We start from the raw sequence: 23,112 nt of genomic DNA, 5'->3' as shown, positions 1-23,112 counted from the left end.
TCTTTTAAGTATTCTTTATTCAGCCTTCAATTATCACAACCCTCATTCCTTTTCCTTGAATATTACTGCCTCTGACCATCAGCAGCTTGATCGTCTTAAAGTCACTGTCGCCATGAAGTATATTCAGTGCTTTCATCATTCATAACAGCCTCATGCCGGCTGTTTAACCCTCACAGCAACCTCCAATCCACTTATATCACTGAGTATATCACTAACATGGCTGCAGTGAAATATCCCACAGGGAAAGGATTAAAGCTTCCCATCTGCAAATCCCTCCCTGCAAAAGGAATCTTCAAAACCCGTGACTGTCGGTCCAGGTTAGAAATTCGCAACATTCTCTCCTCTTGTTGCCAGGGGCAGCGATGACTGAATGGGCTCTGTTGAACTTTGTTCCCTAGGAAGATGGCAGCTGTTGGCGTGGACCTACCATTAGCCATCAGCTATGCCTAAATATGCAAACGCTGCCCATTTAAAAATGTTTTCATGTTCTAAAGGCTACATTAACCATTTTGTATCACGCAATTTGTTGAAATTTTAAAATGTCATCGTTTCCAATTTTCACCCTTCCCCAGCCTTTCGGCTGGTTCATCTTTGACTTCCCTTCCTCGATTCTCTCCATTTCTGGGGATAGCTTTTCAACTATTATTCGCAGCTACCGCAACGACATTTCCTTGCGTCCTGGTTCTCATTAGGACCCCGTCCCATTCTCCCAGTTTCTCCGGCTCCATCGCAATTGTTGTGATGGATGTAACTTTCCATTCCAGCACCTTTAATATGTCTTTTTTCCCCCTCAACCAAGGATTGCACCACAGCATGGTTATCAGGACCCCCCACCGTTACTCATCAATTTTGCTCTCATCCCCCGCCCCCCCGCGCGGATGTACCATTGAATTTTCACTGTTTCTGCGAGCTCCAGCATGATATCTCCACCAAACGCTTGTATCTTCCCTTCCCTTTCAGCACTCTGAAGGAACCGTTCCCTCCATGACATCCTGATCCACTCTTCGGTCACCCTTAATACCCTATTCCTTCTAGAGGGCAACTTTCCTGCAATCGCCAGAATGTAACTAGTCATTTCACCCCTCATCGCACCCATCCCAGAGCCCAAACTGCTTCCAGATGACTTATCTGTACTTTCATTTTAACATGTGCTATTTGTTGTTCACAATTAAACACCTGGCTACAGGGATGGTGCAGGCGGGAGGGATTCAGATTTCTGGATAACTGGGGCTCTTTCTGGGGAAGGTGGGACCTCTACAGACAGGATGGTCTACATCTGAACCTGAGGGGCACAAATATCCTGGGGGGGAGATTTGTTAGTGCTCTTTGGGGGGGGGTTTAAACTAATGCAGCAGGGGCATGGGAACCTGGATTGTAGTTTTAGGGTAAGGGAGAATGAGAGTATAGAGGTCAGGAGCACAGATTTGACGTCGCAGGAGGGGGCCAGTGTTCAGGTAGGTGGTTTGAAGTGTGTCTACTTCAATGCCAGGAGTATACGAAACAAGGTAGGGGAACTGGCAGCATGGGTTGGTACCTGGGACTTCGATGTTGTGGCCATTTCGGAGACATGGATAGAGCAGGGACAGGAATGGATGTTGCAGGTTCCGGGGTTTAGGTGTTTTAGTAAGCTCAGAGAAGGAGGCAAAAGAGGGGGAGGTGTGGTGCTGCTAGTCAAGAGCAGTATTACGGTGGCGGAGAGGATGCTAGATGGGGACTCATCTTCCGAGGTAGTATGGGCTGAGGTTAGAAACAGGAAAGGAGAGGTCACCCTGTTGGGAGTTTTCTATAGGCCTCCAAATAGTTCTAGGGATGTAGAGGAAAGGATGGCGAGGATGATCCTGGATAAGAGCGAAAGTAACAGGATAGTTATTATGGGAGACTTTAACTTTCCAAATATTGACTGGAAAAGATATAGTTCGAGTACATTAGATGGGTCGTTTTTTGTACAGTGTGTGCAGGAGGGTTTCCTGACACAGTTTGTTGACAGGCCAACAAGAGGTGAGGTCACGTTGGATTTGGTTTTGGGTAATGAACCTGGCCAGGTGTTGGATTTGGAGGTAGAATAGCACTTTGGGGACAGTGACCACAATTCGGTGACGTTTACGTTAGTGATGGAAAGGGATAAGTATACACCGCAGGGCAAGAGTTATAGCTGGGGGAAGGGCAATTATGATGCCATTAGACGTGACTTGGGGGGGATAAGGTGGAGAAGTAGGCTGCAAGTGTTGGGCACACTGGATAAGTGGAGCTTGTTCAAGGATCAGCTACTGCGTGTTCTTGATAAGTATGTACCGGTCAGGCAGGGAGGAAGGCGTAGAGCGAGGGAACCGTGGTTTACCAAAGAAGTGGAATCGCTTGTTAAGAGGAGGAAGGAGGCCTATGTGAAGATGAGGTGTGAAGTTTCAGTTGGGGCGATGGATAGTTACAAGGTAGCGAGGAAGGATCTAAAGAGAGAGCTAAGACGAGCAAGGAGGGGACATGAGAAGTATTTGGCAGGTAGGATCAAGGAAAACCCAAAAGCTTTCTATAGGTATGTCAGGAATAAGCGAATGACTAGGGTAAGAGTAGGACCAGTCAAGGACAGGGATGGGAAGTTGTGTGTGGAGTCTGAAGAGATAGGTGAGATACTAAATGAATATTTTTCATCAGTATTCACTCAGGAAAAAGATAATGTTGTGGAGGAGAATGCTGAGACACAGGCTATTAGAATAGATGGCATTGAGGTACGTAGGGAAGAGGTGTTGGCAATTCTGGACAGGCTGAAAATAGATAAGTCCCCGGGGCCTGATGGGATTTATCCTAGGATTCTCTGGGAGGCCAGGGAAGAGATTGCTGGACCTTTGGCTTTGATTTTTATGTCATCATTGGCTACAGGAATAGTGCCAGAGGACTGGAGGATAGCAAATGTGGTCCCTTTGTTCAAAAAGGGGAGCAGAGACAACCCTGGCAACTATAGAGCCTCACATCTGTAGTGGGTAAAGTCTTGGAGGGGATTATAAGAGACAAGATTTATAATCATCTAGATAGGAATAATATGATCAGGGATAGTCAGCATGGCTTTGTGAAGGGTAGGTCATGCCTCACAAACCTTATCGAGTTCTTTGAGAAGGTGACTGAACAGGTAGACGAGATTAGAGCAGTTGATGTGGTGTATATGGATTTCAGTAAAGCGTTTGATAAGGTTCCCCACGGTAGGCTATTGCAGAAAATACACAGAGGCTGGGGATTGAGGGTGATTTAGAGATGTGGATCAGAAATTGGCTAGCTGAAAGAAGACAGAGGGTGGTGGTTGATGGGAAATGTTTAGAATGGAGTTCAGTTACAAGTGGCGTACCACAAGGATCTGTTCTGGGGCCGTTGCTGTTTGTCATTTTTATCAATGACCTAGAGGAAGGGGCAGAAGGGTGGGTGAGTAAATTTGCAGACGACACTAAAGTCGGTGGTGTTGTCGACAGTGTGGAAGGATGTAGCAGGTTACAGAGGGACATAGATGAGCTGCAGAGCTGGGCTGAGAGGTGGCAAATGGAGTTTAATGTAGAGAAGTGTGAGGTGATTCACTTTGGAAGGAATAACAGGAATGCAGAATATTTGGCTAATGGTAAAGTTCTTGGAAGTGTGGATGAGAAGAGGGATCTAGGTGTCCATGTACATAGATCCCTGAAAGTTGCCACCCAGGTTGATAGGGTTGTGAAGAAGGCCTATGGAGTGTTGGCCTTTATTGGTAGAGGGATTGAGTTCCGGAGTCAGGAGGTCATGTTGCAGCTGTACAGAACTCTGGTACGGCCGCATTTGGAGTATTGCGTACAGTTCTGGTCACCGCATTATAGGAAGGACGTGGAGGCTTTGGAGCGGGTGCAGAGGAGATTTACCAGGATGTTGCCTGGTATGGAGGGAAAATCTTATGAGGAAAGGCTGATGGACTTGAGGTTGTTTTCGTTGGAGAGAAGAAGGTTAAGAGGAGACTTAATAGAGGCATACAAAATGATCAGGGGGTTGGATAGGGTGGACAGTGAGAGCCTTCTCCCGCGGATGGAAATGGCTGGCACGAGGGGACATAGCTTTAAACTGAGGGGTAATAGATATAGGACAGAGGTCAGAGGTAGGTTCTTTACGCAAAGAGTGGTGAGGCCGTGGAATGCCCTACCTGCTACAGTAGTGAACTCGCCAACATTGAGGGCATTTAAAACTTTATTGGATAAGCATATGGATGATAATGGCATAGTGTAGGTTAGATGGCTTTTGTTTCGGTGCAACATCGTGGGCCGAAGGGCCTGTACTGCGCTGTATCGTTCTATGTTCTATGAGGCGAAAGAGGCCGGCATTCTGGCCTTTGCGTCCCTAACAGCCCGGCGAAGGATCTTGCTGATGTGGAAGGAGGCGAATCCCCCCAGCCTGGAGGCCTGGATAAATGATATGGCAGGGTTCATAAAGTTGGAGAGGATTAAGTACGCCGAGAGGGTCTGCACAGGGGTTCTACAGGCGGTGGCAACCGTTCCTAGACCATCTCGCGGAGCGTTAGATGAAGGTCGGACAGCAGCAACAGCAACCCAGGGGGGGGTTCTCTGGGGGGCACTTGAGCAAGAAAACACATGAATGATCCGGAAACTGACATGTACGGGAAGTTAGGGGCAGCACGGTACCATTGTGGATAGCACAATTGCTTCACAGCTCCAGGGTCCCAGATTCGATTCCGGCTTGGGTCACTGTCTGTGTGGAGTCTGCACATCCTCCCTGTGTGTGCGTGGGTTTCCTCCGGGTGCTCCGGTTTCCTCCCACAGTCCAAAGATGTGCAGGTTAGGTGGATTGGCCATGATAAATTGCCCTTGGTGTCCAAAATTGCCCTTATTGTTGGGTGGGGTTACTGGATTATGGGGATAGGGTGGAGGTGTTGACCTTGGGTAGGGTGCTCTTACCAAGAGCCGGTGCAGACTCGATGGGCCGAATGGCCTCCTTCTGCACTGTAAATTCTAAGATAATGTGGTCTCCCCATTGGGAGACCAAATGTCGACTTGGGAGTGGCTTTGTGGCGTAACTCCATTCAGTCTGCAAACATCCTTTACAATTGTGCCCTTTATCTCTGCTTTTCCCCCAGCAAGATCAATCACCTTGCACACCTGCATTAACTTTCATCTGCCGCTTGTCCACCCATTCTGCAAATCTATCTACATCATTTTTAAGTTCTACAATACCCTCTTGACAGGTCACAAGGTTTCAAGTTTTGCAGCACCCTGGGGCGTGACGTGGCACAGTGGTTAGCACTGCTGCCTACGGTGCTGAGGACCCGGGTTCAAATCCCGACCCCGAGTCACTGTCCGTGTGGAGTTTTCACATTCTCCTCGTGTCTGCGTGGGTTTCACCCCCACAACTCAAAAGATGTGCAGGTTAGGTGGACTGGCCACGCTGAATTGCCCTTTAATTAGAAAAATTTTTACTTTTGTAGCATCCGCAAATTTTGTAATTGTGCCCCACCAAGGCCATTAATATATCAGGAAGCCAGTGGATGGGTGGGGGAGGGCAGGGTCTCAGATATATACAAAGAGCTTATGGGGGCAGAGGAGTCGCAGACCGTGGAGCTGAAGCTTAAGTGGGAAGAGGAGCTCGGAGGTGAGATAGAAGAGGGCTTGTGGGCGGAGGCGTTGAGCAGGATGAACACGACCGCAACAGGCGCCAGGCTCAGCCTGATTCAATTCAAGGTCGTTCACTGGGCCCACATGACAGTGACCCGGATGAGTAAATTCTTTGGATTGGATGACAGGTGCGCCAGATGTTTGGAAGGACCAACGAACCATGCCCACATGTTCTGGGCATGTCCAAAACTCGGGATACTGGCAGGGATTTGCGGACGTTACGTCCCGGGTACTGAAAACAAGGGTGGCGATGAGTCCAGAGGTGGGGGGGTGTCCATTGCCACCGGGGGGGGGGGGGGGAGGAGTTTCCTTCGCCGCCGGGGGGGGGGGGGGAGAGTCTCCTTCGCCGCCAGGGGGGCGGGGGGGGTCTCCATCGCTGCCGGGGGAGGGGGGGGCGGTCTCACCTTCGCCACCGGGGGAGAGTGTCTCCCCATCGCCGCCGTGGGGGGGGGGGTCGTCCCATCGCCGCCGTGGGGGGGGGTCGCCCCATCGCCGCCGTGGGGGGGGACGTCCCATCGCCGCCGTGGGGGGGGTCTCACCATCGCCGCCGTGGGGGGGGTCTCACCATTGCCGCCGTGGGGGGGGGTCTCACCATCGCCGCCGGGGGGGTCTCACCATCGCCGCCGGGGGGGGCTCTCCATCGCCGCCGGGGGGGTCTCTCCATCAGCGCCGGGGGGGGTGTCTCTCCATCGCCGCCGGGGGGGGGGGGGGGGGGGGGGCCTCTCCATCGCCATCGGGGAGGTCTCGCCATCAGCTCCGGGGGGGGGGGTCTCGCCATCGCCGCCGGGTGGGGGTCTCGCCATCAGCGCCGGGGGCGGGGTCTCCATCAGCGCCGGGGGCGGGGTCTCCATCGCCGCCGGGTGGGGGTCTCGCCATCGCCGCCGGGGAGGTCTCTCCATCGCCGCCGGGGGCGGGGTCTCACCATCGCCGCCGGGGGCGGGGTCTCGCCATCGCCGCCGGGGGCGGGGTCTCGCCATCGCCGCCGGGGGGGTCTCGCCATCGCCGCCGGGGGGGTCTCACCATCAAGGTCCTCCAATCTGAAAAACACCCATTAACCACCACCCTGTTTCATGTCACTCATTCAATTCCCTATCCATATTGCTACTGTCCCTTTTATTCCAGGTGTTAGAACATTGCTCCCAAGTCTGTTGTGTGGCACTTAGTTAAATGCTTTCTGGAAGTCCCTGTACACCACATCTACAGCACTGTCCTCCTCAATCCCACTCCACACCCGACAGCATTGTCCTCGTCAATCCCACCCCCGACATCATCCTCGTCAATCCCACCCCCGACATCATCCTCGTCAATCCCACTCCACACCCGACAGCGTTGTCCTCGTCAATCCCACTCCACCCCCGACAGCATTGTCTTCGTCAATCCCACACCCGACAGCATTGTCCTCGTCAATCCCACACCCGACAGCGTTGTCCTCGTCAATCCCACCCCCGACAGCATTGTCCTCGTCAATCCCACCCCCGACAGCATTGTCCTCGTCAATCCCACCCCCGACAGCATTGTCCTCGTCAATCCCACCCCGACAGCATTGTCCTCGTCAATCCCACTCCACCCCCGACAGCATTGTCCTCGTCAATCCCACCCCCGACAGCATTGTCCTCGTCAATCCCACCCCCGACAGCATTGTCCTCGTCAATCCCACCCCCGACAGCATTGTCCTCGTCAATCCCACTCCACCCCCGACAGCATCATCCTCGTCAATCCCACCCCCGACATCATCCTCGTCAATCCCACCCCCGACATCATCCTCGTCAATCCCACCCCCGACATCATCCTCGTCAATCCCACCCCCGACATCATCCTCGTCAATCCCACCCCCGACATCATCCTCGTCAATCCCACCCCCGACATCATCCTCGTCAATCCCACCCCCGACATCATCCTCGTCAATCCCACTCCACCCCCGACAGCATCATCCTCGTCATTCCCACCCCCGACATCATCCTCGTCAATCCCACCCCCGACATCATCCTCGTCAATCCCACCGCCGACATCATCCTCGTCAATCCCACCCCCGACATCATCCTCGTCAATCCCACACCCGACAGCGTTGTCCTCGTCAATCCCACTCCACCCCCGACAGCATTGTCCTCGTCAATCCCACTCCACCCCCGACAGCATCATCCTCGTCAATCCCACCCCCGACATCATCCTCGTCAATCCCACCCCCGACATCATCCTCGTCAATCCCACCCCCGACATCATCCTCGTCAATCCCACCCCCGACATCATCCTCGTCAATCCCACCCCCGACAGCGTTGTCCTCGTCAATCCCACCCCCGACAGCATTGTCCTCGTCAATCCCACCCCCGACAGCATTGCCCTCGTCAATCCCACACCCAACAGCATTGTCCTCGTCAATCCCACTCCACCCCCGACAGCATTTTCCTCGTCAATATCACCCCCGACAGCATTGTCCTCGTCAATATCACCCCCGACAGCATTGTCCTCGTCAATCCCACCCCCGACAGCATTGATCTCGTCAATCCCACTCCACACCCGACAGCATTGTCCTCGTCAATCCCACTCCACCCCCGACAGCATTTTCCTCGTCAATCCCACACCCGACAGCGTTGTCCTCGTCAATCCCACTCCACCCCCGACAGCGTTGTCCTCGTCAATCCCACTCCACCCCCGACAGCATTGTCCTCGTCAATCCCACTCCACACCCGACAGCATTGTCCTCGTCAATCCCACCCCCGACAGCATTGTCCTCGTCAATCCCACTCCACCCCCGACAGCATTGTCCTCGTCAATCCCACCCCCGACAGCATTGTCCTCGTCAATCCCACTCCACACCCGACAGCATTGTCCTCGTCAATCACACCCCCGACAGCATTGTCCTCGTCAATCCCACTCCACCCCCGACAGCATTGTCCTCGTCAATCCCACCCCCGACAGCGTTGTCCTCGTCAATCGCACTCCACCCCCGACATCATTGTCCTCGTCAATCGCACTCCACCCCCGACATCATTGTCCTCGTCAATCCCATTCCACCCCCGACAGCATTGTCCTCGTCAATCCCACCCCCGACAGCATTGTCCTCGTCAATCGCACTCCACCCCCGACATCATTGTCCTCGTCAATCCCATTCCACCCCCGACAGCATTGTCCTCGTCAATCCCACCCCCGACAGCATTGTCCTCGTCAATCCCACTCCACCCCCGACATCATTGTCCTCGTCAATCCCATTCCACCCCCGACAGCATTGTCCTCGTCAATCCCACTCCACCCCCGACAGCATTGTCCTCGTCAATCGCACTCCACCCCCGACATCATTGTCCTCGTCAATCCCACTCCACACCCGACAGCATCATCCTCGTCAATCCCACACCCGACAGCATTGTCCTCGTCAATCCCACTCCACACCCGACAGCATTGTCCTCGTCAATCCCACACCTGACAGCATTGTCCTCGTCAATCCCACTCCCGACAGCATTGTCCTCGTCAATCCCACTCCACCCCCGACATCATCCTCGTCAATCCCACCCCCGACATCATCCTCGTCAATCCCACCCCCGACATCATCCTCGTCAATCCCACCCCCGACATCATCCTCGTCAATCCCACACCCGACATCATCCTCGTCAATCCCACACCCGACAGCATTGTCCTCGTCAATCCCACTCCACACCCGACAGCATCATCCTCGTCAATCCCACCCCCGACATCATCCTCGTCAATCCCACCCCCGACATCATCCTCGTCAATCCCACCCCCGACATCATCCTCGTCAATCCCACCCCCGACATCATCCTCGTCAATCCCACCCCCGACATCATCCTCGTCAATCCCACCCCCGACATCATCCTCGTCAATCCCACCCCCGACATCATCCTCGTCAATCCCACCCCCGACATCATCCTCGTCAATCCCACCCCCGACATCATCCTCGTCAATCCCACCCCCGACATCATCCTCGTCAATCCCACCCCCGACAGCATTGTCCTCGTCAATCCCACTCCACACCCGACAGCATTGTCCTCGTCAATCCCACACCTGACAGCATTGTCCTCGTCAATCCCACTCCCGACAGCATTGTCCTCGTCAATCCCACTCCACACCCGACAACATTGTCCTGGTCAATCCCACTCCACACCCGACAGCATTGTCCTCGTCAATCCCACTCCCGACAGCATTGTCCTCGTCAATCCCACTCCACACCCGACAACATTGTCCTCGTCAATCCCACCCCCGACAGCATTGTCCTGGTCAATCCCACTCCACACCCGACAACATTGTCCTCGTCAATCCCACTCCCGACAGCATTGTCCTCGTCAATCCCACTCCATACCCGACAGCATTGTCCTCGTCAATCCCACTCCATACCCGACAGCATTGACCTCGTCAATCCCACTCCCGACAGCATTGTCCTCGTCAATCCCACACCCGACAGCGTTGTCCTCGTCAATCCCACACCCGACAGCATTGTCCTCGTCAATCCCACTCCACAACCGACAGCATTGACCTCGTCAATCCCACCCCCGACAGCATTGTCCTCGTCAATCCCACCCCCGACAGCATTGTCCTTGTCAATCCCACTCCACCCCCGACAGCAATGTCCTCGTCAATCCCACCCCCGACAGCATTGTCCTCGTCAATCCCACTCCACCCCCGACAGCATTTTCCTCGTCAATCCCACCCCCGACAGCATTTTCCTCGTCAATCCCACTCCACACCCGACAGCGTTGTCCTCGTCAATCCCACTCCACCCCCGACAGCATTGTCCTCGTCAATCCCACACCCGACAGCGTTGTCCTCGTCAATCGCACTCCACCCCCGACAGCATTGTCCTCGTCAATCCCACTCCCGACAGCATTGTCCTCGTCAATCCCACACCCGACAGCGTTGTCCTCGTCAATCGCACTCCACCCCCGACAGCATTGTCCTCGTCAATCCCACCCCCGACAGCATTGTCCTCGTCAATACCACACCCGACAGGATTGTCCTCGTCAATCCCACTCCACACCCGACAGCATTGTCCTCGTCAATACCACACCCGACAGGATTATCCTCGTCAATCCCACTCGACCCCCGACAGCATTGTCCTCGTCAATCCCACTCCCGACAGCATTGTCCTCGTCAATCCCACACCCGACAGCGTTGTCCTCGTCAATCCCACACCCGACAGCATTGTCCTCGTCAATCCCACTCCACAACCGACAGCATTGACCTCGTCAATCACACCCCCGACAGCATTGTCCTCGTCAATCCCACTCCACACCCGACAGCGTTGTCCTCGTCAATCCCACTCCACCCCCGACAGCATTGTCTTCGTCAATCCCACACCCGACAGCATTGTCCTCGTCAATCCCACACCCGACAGCGTTGTCCTCGTCAATCCCACCCCCGACAGCATTGTCCTCGTCAATCCCACCCCCGACAGCATTGTCCTCGTCAATCCCACCCCCGACAGCATTGTCCTCGTCAATCCCACCCCGACAGCATTGTCCTCGTCAATCCCACTCCACCCCCGACAGCATTGTCCTCGTCAATCCCACCCCCGACAGCATTGTCCTCGTCAATCCCACCCCCGACAGCATTGTCCTCGTCAATCCCACCCCCGACAGCATTGTCCTCGTCAATCCCACTCCACCCCCGACAGCATCATCCTCGTCAATCCCACCCCCGACATCATCCTCGTCAATCCCACCCCCGACATCATCCTCGTCAATCCCACCCCCGACATCATCCTCGTCAATCCCACCCCCGACATCATCCTCGTCAATCCCACCCCCGACATCATCCTCGTCAATCCCACCCCCGACATCATCCTCGTCAATCCCACCCCCGACATCATCCTCGTCAATCCCACTCCACCCCCGACAGCATCATCCTCGTCATTGCCACCCCCGACATCATCCTCGTCAATCCCACCCCCGACATCATCCTCGTCAATCCCACCGCCGACATCATCCTCGTCAATCCCACCCCCGACATCATCCTCGTCAATCCCACACCCGACAGCGTTGTCCTCGTCAATCCCACTCCACCCCCGACAGCATTGTCCTCGTCAATCCCACTCCACCCCCGACAGCATCATCCTCGTCAATCCCACCCCCGACATCATCCTCGTCAATCCCACCCCCGACATCATCCTCGTCAATCCCACCCCCGACATCATCCTCGTCAATCCCACCCCCGACATCATCCTCGTCAATCCCACCCCCGACAGCGTTGTCCTCGTCAATCCCACCCCCGACAGCATTGTCCTCGTCAATCCCACCCCCGACAGCATTGCCCTCGTCAATCCCACACCCAACAGCATTGTCCTCGTCAATCCCACTCCACCCCCGACAGCATTTTCCTCGTCAATATCACCCCCGACAGCATTGTCCTCGTCAATATCACCCCCGACAGCATTGTCCTCGTCAATCCCACCCCCGACAGCATTGATCTCGTCAATCCCACTCCACACCCGACAGCATTGTCCTCGTCAATCCCACTCCACCCCCGACAGCATTTTCCTCGTCAATCCCACACCCGACAGCGTTGTCCTCGTCAATCCCACTCCACCCCCGACAGCGTTGTCCTCGTCAATCCCACTCCACCCCCGACAGCATTGTCCTCGTCAATCCCACTCCACACCCGACAGCATTGTCCTCGTCAATCCCACCCCCGACAGCATTGTCCTCGTCAATCCCACTCCACCCCCGACAGCATTGTCCTCGTCAATCCCACCCCCGACAGCATTGTCCTCGTCAATCCCACTCCACACCCGACAGCATTGTCCTCGTCAATCACACCCCCGACAGCATTGTCCTCGTCAATCCCACTCCACCCCCGACAGCATTGTCCTCGTCAATCCCACCCCCGACAGCGTTGTCCTCGTCAATCGCACTCCACCCCCGACATCATTGTCCTCGTCAATCGCACTCCACCCCCGACATCATTGTCCTCGTCAATCCCATTCCACCCCCGACAGCATTGTCCTCGTCAATCCCACCCCCGACAGCATTGTCCTCGTCAATCGCACTCCACCCCCGACATCATTGTCCTCGTCAATCCCATTCCACCCCCGACAGCATTGTCCTCGTCAATCCCACCCCCGACAGCATTGTCCTCGTCAATCCCACTCCACCCCCGACATCATTGTCCTCGTCAATCCCATTCCACCCCCGACAGCATTGTCCTCGTCAATCCCACTCCACCCCCGACAGCATTGTCCTCGTCAATCGCACTCCACCCCCGACATCATTGTCCTCGTCAATCCCACTCCACACCCGACAGCATCATCCTCGTCAATCCCACACCCGACAGCATTGTCCTCGTCAATCCCACTCCACACCCGACAGCATTGTCCTCGTCAATCCCACACCTGACAGCATTGTCCTCGTCAATCCCACTCCCGACAGCATTGTCCTCGTCAATCCCACTCCACCCCCGACATCATCCTCGTCAATCCCACCCCCGACATCATCCTCGTCAATCCCACCCCCGACATCATCCTCGTCAATCCCACCCCCGACATCATCCTCGTCAATCCCACACCCGACATCATCCTCGTCAATCCCACACCCGACAGCATTGTCCTCGTCAATCCCACTCCACACCCGACAGCATCATCCTCGTCAATCCCACCCCCGACATCATCCTCGTCAATCCCACCCCCGACATCATCCTCGTCAATCCCACCCCCGACATCATCCTCGTCAATCCCACCCCCGACATCATCCTCGTCAATCCCACCCCCGACATCATCCTCGTCAATCCCACCCCCGACATCATCCTCGTCAATCCCACCCCCGACATCATCCTCGTCAATCCCACCCCCGACATCATCCTCGTCAATCCCACCCCCGACATCATCCTCGTCAATCCCACCCCCGACATCATCCTCGTCAATCCCACCCCCGACAGCATTGTCCTCGTCAATCCCACTCCACACCCGACAGCATTGTCCTCGTCAATCCCACACCTGACAGCATTGTCCTCGTCAATCCCACTCCCGACAGCATTGTCCTCGTCAATCCCACTCCACACCCGACAACATTGTCCTGGTCAATCCCACTCCACACCCGACAGGATTGTCCTCGTCAATCCCACTCCACACCCGACAGCATTGTCCTCGTCAATACCACACCCGACAGGATTATCCTCGTCAATCCCACTCGACCCCCGACAGCATTGTCCTCGTCAATCCCACTCCCGACAGCATTGTCCTCGTCAATCCCACACCCGACAGCGTTGTCCTCGTCAATCCCACACCCGACAGCATTGTCCTCGTCAATCCCACTCCACAACCGACAGCATTGACCTCGTCAATCACACCCCCGACAGCATTGTCCTCGTCAATCCCACTCCACACCCGACAGCGTTGTCCTCGTCAATCCCACTCCACCCCCGACAGCATTGTCTTCGTCAATCCCACACCCGACAGCATTGTCCTCGTCAATCCCACACCCGACAGCGTTGTCCTCGTCAATCCCACCCCCGACAGCATTGTCCTCGTCAATCCCACCCCCGACAGCATTGTCCTCGTCAATCCCACCCCCGACAGCATTGTCCTCGTCAATCCCACCCCGACAGCATTGTCCTCGTCAATCCCACTCCACCCCCGACAGCATTGTCCTCGTCAATCCCACCCCCGACAGCATTGTCCTCGTCAATCCCACCCCCGACAGCATTGTCCTCGTCAATCCCACCCCCGACAGCATTGTCCTCGTCAATCCCACTCCACCCCCGACAGCATCATCCTCGTCAATCCCACCCCCGACATCATCCTCGTCAATCCCACCCCCGACATCATCCTCGTCAATCCCACCCCCGACATCATCCTCGTCAATCCCACCCCCGACATCATCCTCGTCAATCCCACCCCCGACATCATCCTCGTCAATCCCACCCCCGACATCATCCTCGTCAATCCCACCCCCGACATCATCCTCGTCAATCCCACTCCACCCCCGACAGCATCATCCTCGTCATTCCCACCCCCGACATCATCCTCGTCAATCCCACCCCCGACATCATCCTCGTCAATCCCACCGCCGACATCATCCTCGTCAATCCCACCCCCGACATCATCCTCGTCAATCCCACACCCGACAGCGTTGTCCTCGTCAATCCCACTCCACCCCCGACAGCATTGTCCTCGTCAATCCCACTCCACCCCCGACAGCATCATCCTCGTCAATCCCACCCCCGACATCATCCTCGTCAATCCCACCCCCGACATCATCCTCGTCAATCCCACCCCCGACATCATCCTCGTCAATCCCACCCCCGACATCATCCTCGTCAATCCCACCCCCGACAGCGTTGTCCTCGTCAATCCCACCCCCGACAGCATTGTCCTCGTCAATCCCACCCCCGACAGCATTGCCCTCGTCAATCCCACACCCAACAGCATTGTCCTCGTCAATCCCACTCCACCCCCGACAGCATTTTCCTCGTCAATATCACCCCCGACAGCATTGTCCTCGTCAATATCACCCCCGACAGCATTGTCCTCGTCAATCCCACCCCCGACAGCATTGATCTCGTCAATCCCACTCCACACCCGACAGCATTGTCCTCGTCAATCCCACTCCACCCCCGACAGCATTTTCCTCGTCAATCCCACACCCGACAGCGTTGTCCTCGTCAATCCCACTCCACCCCCGACAGCGTTGTCCTCGTCAATCCCACTCCACCCCCGACAGCATTGTCCTCGTCAATCCCACTCCACACCCGACAGCATTGTCCTCGTCAATCCCACCCCCGACAGCATTGTCCTCGTCAATCCCACTCCACCCCCGACAGCATTGTCCTCGTCAATCCCACCCCCGACAGCATTGTCCTCGTCAATCCCACTCCACACCCGACAGCATTGTCCTCGTCAATCACACCCCCGACAGCATTGTCCTCGTCAATCCCACTCCACCCCCGACAGCATTGTCCTCGTCAATCCCACCCCCGACAGCGTTGTCCTCGTCAATCGCACTCCACCCCCGACATCATTGTCCTCGTCAATCGCACTCCACCCCCGACATCATTGTCCTCGTCAATCCCATTCCACCCCCGACAGCATTGTCCTCGTCAATCCCACCCCCGACAGCATTGTCCTCGTCAATCGCACTCCACCCCCGACATCATTGTCCTCGTCAATCCCATTCCACCCCCGACAGCATTGTCCTCGTCAATCCCACCCCCGACAGCATTGTCCTCGTCAATCCCACTCCACCCCCGACATCATTGTCCTCGTCAATCCCATTCCACCCCCGACAGCATTGTCCTCGTCAATCCCACTCCACCCCCGACAGCATTGTCCTCGTCAATCGCACTCCACCCCCGACATCATTGTCCTCGTCAATCCCACTCCACACCCGACAGCATCATCCTCGTCAATCCCACACCCGACAGCATTGTCCTCGTCAATCCCACTCCACACCCGACAGCATTGTCCTCGTCAATCCCACACCTGACAGCATTGTCCTCGTCAATCCCACTCCCGACAGCATTGTCCTCGTCAATCCCACTCCACCCCCGACATCATCCTCGTCAATCCCACCCCCGACATCATCCTCGTCAATCCCACCCCCGACATCATCCTCGTCAATCCCACCCCCGACATCATCCTCGTCAATCCCACACCCGACATCATCCTCGTCAATCCCACACCCGACAGCATTGTCCTCGTCAATCCCACTCCACACCCGACAGCATCATCCTCGTCAATCCCACCCCCGACATCATCCTCGTCAATCCCACCCCCGACATCATCCTCGTCAATCCCACCCCCGACATCATCCTCGTCAATCCCACCCCCGACATCATCCTCGTCAATCCCACCCCCGACATCATCCTCGTCAATCCCACCCCCGACATCATCCTCGTCAATCCCACCCCCGACATCATCCTCGTCAATCCCACCCCCGACATCATCCTCGTCAATCCCACCCCCGACATCATCCTCGTCAATCCCACCCCCGACAGCATTGTCCTCGTCAATCCCACTCCACACCCGACAGCATTGTCCTCGTCAATCCCACACCTGACAGCATTGTCCTCGTCAATCCCACTCCCGACAGCATTGTCCTCGTCAATCCCACTCCACACCCGACAACATTGTCCTGGTCAATCCCACTCCACACCCGACAGCATTGTCCTCGTCAATCCCACTCCCGACAGCATTGTCCTCGTCAATCCCACTCCACACCCGACAACATTGTCCTCGTCAATCCCACCCCCGACAGCATTGTCCTGGTCAATCCCACTCCACACCCGACAACATTGTCCTCGTCAATCCCACTCCCGACAGCATTGTCCTCGTCAATCCCACTCCATACCCGACAGCATTGTCCTCGTCAATCCCACTCCATACCCGACAGCATTGACCTCGTCAATCCCACTCCCGACAGCATTGTCCTCGTCAATCCCACACCCGACAGCGTTGTCCTCGTCAATCCCACACCCGACAGCATTGTCCTCGTCAATCCCACTCCACAACCGACAGCATTGACCTCGTCAATCCCACCCCCGACAGCATTGTCCTCGTCAATCCCACCCCCGACAGCATTGTCCTTGTCAATCCCACTCCACCCCCGACAGCAATGTCCTCGTCAATCCCACCCCCGACAGCATTGTCCTCGTCAATCCCACTCCACCCCCGACAGCATTTTCCTCGTCAATCCCACCCCCGACAGCATTTTCCTCGTCAATCCCACTCCACACCCGACAGCGTTGTCCTCGTCAATCCCACTCCACCCCCGACAGCATTGTCCTCGTCAATCCCACACCCGACAGCGTTGTCCTCGTCAATCGCACTCCACCCCCGACAGCATTGTCCTCGTCAATCCCACTCCCGACAGCATTGTCCTCGTCAATCCCACACCCGACAGCGTTGTCCTCGTCAATCGCACTCCACCCCCGACAGCATTGTCCTCGTCAATCCCACCCCCGACAGCATTGTCCTCGTCAATACCACACCCGACAGGATTGTCCTCGTCAATCCCACTCCACACCCGACAGCATTGTCCTCGTCAATACCACACCCGACAGGATTATCCTCGTCAATCCCACTCGACCCCCGACAGCATTGTCCTCGTCAATCCCACTCCCGACAGCATTGTCCTCGTCAATCCCACACCCGACAGCGTTGTCCTCGTCAATCCCACACCCGACAGCATTGTCCTCGTCAATCCCACTCCACAACCGACAGCATTGACCTCGTCAATCCCACCCCCGACAGCATTGTCCTCGTCAATCCCACCCCCGACAGCATTGTCCTTGTCAATCCCACTCCACCCCCGACAGCAATGTCCTCGTCAATCCCACCCCCGACAGCATTGTCCTCGTCAATCCCACTCCACCCCCGACAGCATTTTCCTCGTCAATCCCACCCCCGACAGCATTTTCCTCGTCAATCCCACTCCACACCCGACAGCGTTGTCCTCGTCAATCCCACTCCACCCCCGACAGCATTGTCCTCGTCAATCCCACACCCGACAGCGTTGTCCTCGTCAATCGCACTCCACCCCCGATAGCATTGTCCTCGTCAATACCACACCCGACAGGATTGTCCTCGTCAATCCCACTCCACACCCGACAGCATTGTCCTCGTCAATACCACACCCGACAGGATTATCCTCGTCAATCCCACTCGACCCCCGACAGCATTGTCCTCGTCAATGCCACACCCGACAGCATTGTCCTCGTCAATACCACACCCGACAGGATTGTCCTCGTCAATCCCACTCCACCCCCGACAGCATTGTCCTCGTCAATCCCACACCCGACAGCGTTGTCCTCGTCAATCCCACCCCCGACATCATCCTCGTCAATACCACACCCGACAGCATTGTCCTCGTCAATCCCACTCCACCCCCGACAGCATCATCCTCGTCAATCCCACTCCCGACAGCATTGTCCTCGTCAATCCCACTCCATACCCGACAGCATTGTCCTCGTCAATCCCACTCCCGACAGCATTGTCCTCGTCAATCCCACTCCATACCCGACAGCATTGACCTCGTCAATCCCACTCCCGACAGCATTGTCCTCGTCAATCCCACACCCGACAGCATTGTCCTCGTCAATCCCACTCCACACCCGACAGCATTGACCTCGTCAATCCCACTCCACCCCCGACAGCATTTTCCTCGTCAATCCCACCCCCGACAGCATTGTCCTCGTCAATCCCACCCCCGACAGCATTGTCCTCGTCAATCCCACTCCACCCCCGACAGCAATGTCCTCGTCAATCCCACCCCCGACAGCATTGTCCTCGTCAATCCCATTCCACCCCCGACAGCATTTTCCTCGTCAATCCCACTCCACCCCCGACAGCATTTTCCTCGTCAATCCCACTCCACACCCGACAGCGTTGTCCTCGTCAATCCCACCCCCAACATCATTGTCCTCGTCAATCCCACACCCGACAGCATTGTCCTCGTCAATCCCACTCCACCCCCGACAGCATTTTCCTCGTCAATCCCACCCCCGACAGCGTTGTCCTCGTCAATCCCACTCCACCCCCGACAGCATTGTCCTCGTCAATCCCACTCCACACCCGACAGCATTGTCCTCGTCAATCCCACACCCGACAGCGTTGTCCTCGTCAATCGCACTCCACCCCCGACATCATTGTCCTCGTCAATACCACACCCGACAGCATTGTCCTCGTCAATCCCACTCCACCCCCGACAGCATTGTCCTCGTCAATACCACACCCGACAGGATTGTCCTCGTCAATCCCACTCCATACCCGACAGCATTGTCCTCGTCAATACCACACCCGACAGCATTGTCCTCGTCAATGCCACTCGACCCCCGACAGCATTGTCCTCGTCAATGCCACACCCGACAGCATTGTCCTCGTCAATACCACACCCGACAGCATTGTCCTCGTCAATCCCACTCCACACCCGACAGCAATGTCCTCGTCAATCCCACCCCCGACATCATCCACGTCAATCCCACACCCGACAGCGTTGTCCTCGTCAATCCCACACCCGACAGCATTGTCCTCGTCAATCCCACCCCCAACAGCATTGTCCTCGTCAATCCCACCCCCGACATCATCCTCGTCAATCCCACCCCCGACAGCATTGTCCTCGTCAATCCCACTCCACCCCCGACAGCATCATCCTCGTCAATCCCACTCCACACACGACAGCGTTGTCCTCGTCAATCCCACTCCACCCCCGACAGCATTGTCCTCGTCAATCCCACTCCACCCCCGACATCATTGTCCTCGTCAATCCCACCCCCGACAGCATCATCCTCGTCAATCCCACACCCGACAGCGTTGTCCTCTTCAATCCCACTCCACCCCCGACAGCATTTTCCTCGTCAATCCCACCCCCGACAGCATTGTCCTCGTCAATCTCACCCCCGACATCATTGTCCTCGTCAATCCCACCCCCGACAACATTGTCCTCGTCAATCCCACCCCCGACATCATTGTCCTCGTCAATCCCACCCCCGACAACATTGTCCTCGTCAATCCCACCCCCGACAGCGTTGTCCTCGTCAATCCCACACCCGACAGCATTGTCCTCGTCAATCCCACTCCACACCGACAGCATTGTCCTCGTCAATCCCACTCCACCCACGACAGCATTGTCCTCGTCAATCCCACCCCCGACAGCATTGTCCTCGTCAATCCCACACCCGACAGCATTGTCCTCGTCAATCCCACTCCACACCCGACAGCATTGTCCTCGTCAATCCCACCCCCGACAGCATTGTCCTCGTCAATCTCACACCCGACAGCATTGTCCTCGTCAATCCCACTCCACACCCGACAGCATTGTCCTCGTCAATCCCACCCCCGACAGCATTGTCCTCGTCAATCCCACTCCACACCTGACAGCGTTGTCCTCGTTAATCCCACCCCCGACAGCATTGTCCTCGTCAATCCCACCCCCGACAGCATTGTCCTCGTCAATCCCACACCCGACAGCGTTGTCCTCGTCAATCCCACACCCGACAGCATTGTCCTCGTCAATCCCACACCCGACAGCATTGTCCTCGTCAATCCCACCCCCGACAGCATTGTCCTCGTCAATCCCACCCCCGACAGCATTGTCCTCGTCAATCCCACCCCCGACAGCATTGTCCTCGTCAATCCCACCCCCGACAGCATTGTCCTCGTCAATCCCACCCCCGACAGCATTGTCCTCGTCAATCCCACCCCCGACAGCATTGTCCTCGTCAATCCCACTCCACCCCCGACAGCATTGTCCTCGTCAATCCCACACCCGACAGCGTTGTCCTCGTCAATCCCACACCCGACAGCATTGTCCTCGTCAATCCCATCCCCGACAGCATTGTCCTCGTCAATCCCACACCCAACAGCATTGTCCTCGTCAATCCCACTCCACCCCCGACAGCATTTTCCTCGTCAATCCCACCCCCGACAGCATTGTCCTCGTCAATATCACCCCCGACAGCATTGTCCTCGTCAATCCCACCCCCGACAGCATTGATCTCGTCAATCCCACTCCACACCCGACAGCATTGTCCTCGTCAATCCCACTCCACCCCCGACAGCATTTTCCTCGTCAATCCCACACCCGACAGCGTTGTCCTCGTCAATCCCACTCCACCCCCGACAGCATTGTCCTCGTCAATCCCACTCCACACCCGACAGCATTGTCCTCGTCAATCCCACCCCCGACAGCATTGTCCTCGTCAATCCCACTCCACCCCCGACAGCATTGTCCTCGTCAATCCCACTCCACACCCGACAGCATTGTCCTCGTCAATCACACCCCCGACAGCATTGTCCTCGTCAATCCCACCCCCGACGGCATTGTCCTCGTCAATCCCACTCCACCCCCGACATCATTGTCCTCGTCAATCCCATTCCACCCCCGACAGCATTGTCCTCGTCAATCCCACCCCCGACAGCATTGTCCTCGTCAATCGCACTCCACCCCCGACATCATTGTCCTCGTCAATCCCATTCCACCCCCGACAGCATTGTCCTCGTCAATCCCACCCCCGACAGCATTGTCCTCGTCAATCCCACTCCACCCCCGACATCATTGTCCTCGTCAATCCCATTCCACCCCCGACAGCATTGTCCTCGTCAATCCCACTCCACCCCCGACAGCATTGTCCTCGTCAATCGCACTCCACCCCCGACATCATCGTCCTCGTCAATCCCACTCCCCACCCGACAGCATCATCCTCGTCAATCCCACTCCACCCCCAACAGCATTGTCCTCGTCAATCCCACTCCACCCCCGACAGCATTGTCCTCGTCAATCCCACTCCACACCCGACAGCATCATCCTCGTCAATCCCACCCCCGACATCATCCTCGTCAATCCCACCCCCGACATCATCCTCGTCAATCCCACCCCCGACATCATCCTCGTCAATCCCACCCCCGACATCATCCTCGTCAATCCCACCCCCGACATCATCCTCGTCAATCCCACCCCCGACATCATCCTCGTCAATCCCACCCCCGACATCATCCTCGTCAATCCCACCCCCGACATCATCCTCGTCAATCCCACCCCCGACATCATCCTCGTCAATCCCACCCCCGACATCATCCTCGTCAATCCCACCCCCGACATCATCCTCGTCAATCCCACCCCCGACATCATCCTCGTCAATCCCACCCCCGACATCATCCTCGTCAATCCCACCCCCGACATCATCCTCGTCAATCCCACCCCCGACATCATCCTCGTCAATCCCACCCCCGACATCATCCTCGTCAATCCCACCCCCGACAGCATTTTCCTCGTCAATCCCACCCCCGACAGCATTGTCCTCGTCAATCCCACTCCACTCCCGACAGCATTGTCCTGGTCAATCCCACTCCATACCCGACAGCATTGTCCTCGTCAATCCCACCCCTGACAGCATTGTCCTCGTCAATCCCACTCCGCACCCGACAACATTGTCCTCGTCAATCCCACTCCATACCCGACAGCATTGTCCTCGTCAATCCCACCCCCGACAGCATTGTCCTCGTCAATCCCACACCCGACAGCGTTGTCCTCGTCAATCCCACTCCACACCCGACAGCATTGTCCTCGTCAATCCCACTCCACACCCGACAGCATTGTCCTCGTCAATCCCACTCCACACCCGACAGCATTGACCTCGTCAATCCCACCCCCGACAGCATTGTCCTCGTCAATCCCACCCCCGACAGCATTGTCCTCGTCAATCCCACTCCACCCCCGACAGCAATGTCCTCGTCAATCCCACTCCACCCCCGACAGCATTTTCCTCGTCAATCCCACTCCACACCCGACAGGATTGTCCTCGTCAATCCCACTCCACACCCGACAGCATTGTCCTCGTCAATCCCACTCCACCCCCGACAGCATTGTCCTCGTCAATCCCACACCCGACAGCGTTGTCCTCGTCAATCGCACTCCACCCCCGACAGCATTGTCCTCGTCAATACCACACCCGACAGGATTGTCCTCGTCAATACCACTCCACACCCGACAGCATTGTCCTCGTCAATCCCACTCCACACCCGACAGCATTGTCCTCGTCAATACCACACCCG

General features: G+C 56.2%; 1 protein-coding gene across 4 annotated transcripts in view; it reads left to right on the top strand.

The window, feature by feature from the left end:
* Positions 1–23,112, top strand: part of psap (prosaposin) — an 89,959-nt gene that overhangs the window by 47,998 nt on the left and 18,849 nt on the right. The gene's annotated exons all lie outside the window — the stretch shown is intronic.

Source organism: Scyliorhinus torazame, chromosome 28, assembly GCF_047496885.1.
Source record: "Scyliorhinus torazame isolate Kashiwa2021f chromosome 28, sScyTor2.1, whole genome shotgun sequence".
In the NCBI taxonomy this organism is placed as follows: domain Eukaryota; kingdom Metazoa; phylum Chordata; class Chondrichthyes; order Carcharhiniformes; family Scyliorhinidae; genus Scyliorhinus; species Scyliorhinus torazame.
This window is presented reverse-complemented; position numbering and strand designations above follow the sequence as displayed.